General features: G+C 33.6%; 1 non-coding gene across 1 annotated transcript; it reads left to right on the forward strand.

The window, feature by feature from the left end:
• Positions 1-1,257: 1,257 nt before the first annotated feature.
• On the forward strand, positions 1,258-1,364 carry LOC139895004 (small nucleolar RNA R71). Its single transcript, XR_011775476.1, has one exon. It is a non-coding gene; the product is annotated as a small nucleolar RNA R71 (small nucleolar RNA).
• Positions 1,365-3,207: the final 1,843 nt, after the last annotated feature.

The following is a 3,207-nucleotide window of genomic DNA, read 5'->3' on the forward strand; positions in this document are numbered from 1 at the left end:
AGAGGAACTCGAGAATCTTCTTCCATGTCCAGAATAACAAAATCTACTGGAAATACTAAAGTACCAACTTTAACTAGCATGTTTTCCATTATCCCTCTAGGATATTTTACTGATCGATCTGCTAGTTGTATGCTTATTCGTGTTGGTTTCAATTCTCCAAGGTCTAGTTTAGCGTATAGTGAATACGGAATTAAATTTATACTAGCACCTAAGTCTGCCAATGCTTCTATTGAACTAAGACTACCCAGAAAACATGGAATCGTGAAACTTCCTGGATCAGAGAGTTTTTCTGGTATCTTATTCAATAGCACTGCAGAACAATTAGCATTCATAGTAACAGCCGAGAGTTCTTCCATTTTCTTTCTATTTGTGATGATCTTTCAAGAATCTAGTATATCTAGGCATTCCTGAAATCACATCAATGAAAGGAAGATTGACATTTATTTGTTTAAACATATCCAAGAATTTGGATTGCTCGACTTCAAGTCTCTCTTTTCTCATTTTACTCGGGTAAGGAAGTGGTGGTTGATATGGTTTAACAAAAGGTTTAGCCTTAATTATGTTATCTTCATTAACCTTTTCAACTACCAGTTCTGTTTCCTTATCTTGATCAGGTTGTGGTTCTTGTGGAGTAGGAATAGCGTCATCAGAAATTACAGGTATTTCAGGTGGTTTAAGTGTAATACCACTTCTTGTGGTGATGGCTTTAGCTGTTTCATTTCGGGGGTTAGCATTTGTATCACTAGGTAAACTTTCCGATTTTCTTTCACCTATCAACCTTGCTAGGTTGCTTACTTCTTGTTCCAGATTTTGAATAGAAGCTTGTTGATTTCTAAATGCTTGAGCATTTTGTTCATTAGTTTGTTTCTAAGATGTGAAAAATTGCGTTTGAGATTCAACTAGCTTTGACATCATATCTTCTAAATTTGGCTTTTTATCATCGATTTGTGGTGGTTTATTTTGAAAAATAGGTCTTTGCTGATTGTAAGGATTGTTAGATACTTGTTGATTACTAGGACCTTGTTGGTTGTTGTATGGAACATTTTGGTTATAATTCTGATTTTGATTGTAGATCGGTCTTGGCGGTTGATAATTATTCTGATAATTATTTCCAGGCCTTTGGTTCATGCATCAATAATTTTGTAAGCTTCAGTTGCTGTTTTCTTCATAATGGAACCACCAGCTGCTATATCGATATCTTTTCGTGTAGTGATGTCGCATCCTTGGTAGAATATTTGTACTATTTGATAAGTGTCTAAACTATGTTGCGGACATCCTCTTAATAACTTTCCAAATCTTTTCCACGCCTCATATAGAGTTTCATTTGGCTTTTGTGTGAACGTAACTATTTCACCTTGAAGTCTTACGGCTTTAGATGCCGGAAAGAATTGTTTAAGAAAATTTTCAACTAAAACGTCCCATGTATCAATGGCCCCTTCAGGTAACGATTCTAACCAATCTTTGGCTTCTCCCTTTAAAGTCCAGGGAAATAACATGAGATATATCTGTTCATCCTCCACTTCTCGGATTTTAAATAGTGTACAGATTCTATTAAAAGTACGAAGATGTTCGTTTGGATCTTCCTTCGGCGCACCACTAAATTGGCATTGATTAGTCGCCATGTGTAGGATTTGTCCTTTGATTTCATAATCTAGCGCATTAATGTCTGGTTGAGTAATTGCGTGACCTTGGCCAGTGCGTTTAGCTCTCATTCGGTCTTCCATACTTAGAGGTTCCAGATTTTCCATGATTGAATTTGTTGAATCTGAATCACTAGAGGATTCTGATTTAATGGGTTGTTCCTCGACAATCTCCGTTTGAATGATTGGTGGTTCCGGAGAAAAGATTAGTGGTTCAGGATCTTTGAATTGTCCCTGAATATCCTCCGGATTCTCAATTGTGAGGTCGGGTTCAAAAAATGGATTATCAGAAATTTGAATTGGAGTGCTTGGTCGACTTGATGACGATTCTAAAGAAAAATCAACGGCGACAATATTGGCTAGATGTCTTGATCGAGTTACAGGTGGTGAACGTATAAAAGGTGGTGAACGTTTTGCTCGGTGCATTCACTGAATATCATATTAGTTATAAAAGATAAAAATTATATAAGTTATCAAATTAATAGACTTTTCTGATTTTGCCCACGTTTCGAATAGCCAATAGATGCAGCAGGTAGCCAGGACCCTTTGAATCGGAAGCCCAAAACTCGCCACTAAAAAATCCAACTATTACTACGAACCAGAAAATTTTGGATGTCTATCAATTTAACCACTTAAAATAATTTTTCGTCGAAATTTAAAGAAATTTTAGAGAAGAAATAGAAAATTCTATGTCCTAAAAACTAGAGCGTCGATGAAAAAGAAAAAGTGCGTCGAAAAACGATAAACAAAGTCTGTAAAACTGAATCTCAAAATTTTTGAACTATTTTCATATATTCAAATACCTTTCGGTTGTTCTCGACGATTCGCGAACAAATATATGTATATAGATACATATATATATACTATAACTTGAAAACGTAACAATGTATTAATTTTTTTGATACCGTACATTAAACTTATTGGTTTAAATATTTATTTGAATATATATGATAAGTTGGAATATTAATTGTATGAATAACTTACGACGTATATTTAAAACGTGTTTATGAATGTTGAAAATATATATTAACTTGGTCATAAAACGATTTGTTATTATATATATATATATATATATATATATATATATATATATATATATATATATATATATTAAGAAATAGCGAGACAATGATTTATAGAAGTAAATGACCAAAACACTCGAAAGTTTAAGATACACTTTGAATGATATAGTTTATTGATAATTTAAGTCTATATTTTGACAAAAGTACGAGTCACAAAACATAAATTGCGAGTTTTCTAAGTGTACGAAAATGCGTTCGAGAAACCGGAACCGGGACATAAGTCGAGTGACAACGTACGAGTCATCGGAACAAAAATTACAAGTCAACTATGCACATGAATTTAATATAATATATAATTAATTATTTAAATTATATATATTATATTTAATTATGTCGACAAACAAGAAAACAAAAAATATGTGAGCTGGATCTGACGGCCATGCGATCGCATGAGAAATAGGCATAAAACCCATGCGATCGCATGGGCATCAGAATCAGGAATTATGGCTATAAATACCAGGTTTCTTGCGCATGTTTTTTACACA

This window comes from Rutidosis leptorrhynchoides, chromosome 2 (genome assembly GCF_046630445.1).
Source record: "Rutidosis leptorrhynchoides isolate AG116_Rl617_1_P2 chromosome 2, CSIRO_AGI_Rlap_v1, whole genome shotgun sequence".
NCBI lineage: Eukaryota > Viridiplantae > Streptophyta > Magnoliopsida > Asterales > Asteraceae > Rutidosis > Rutidosis leptorrhynchoides.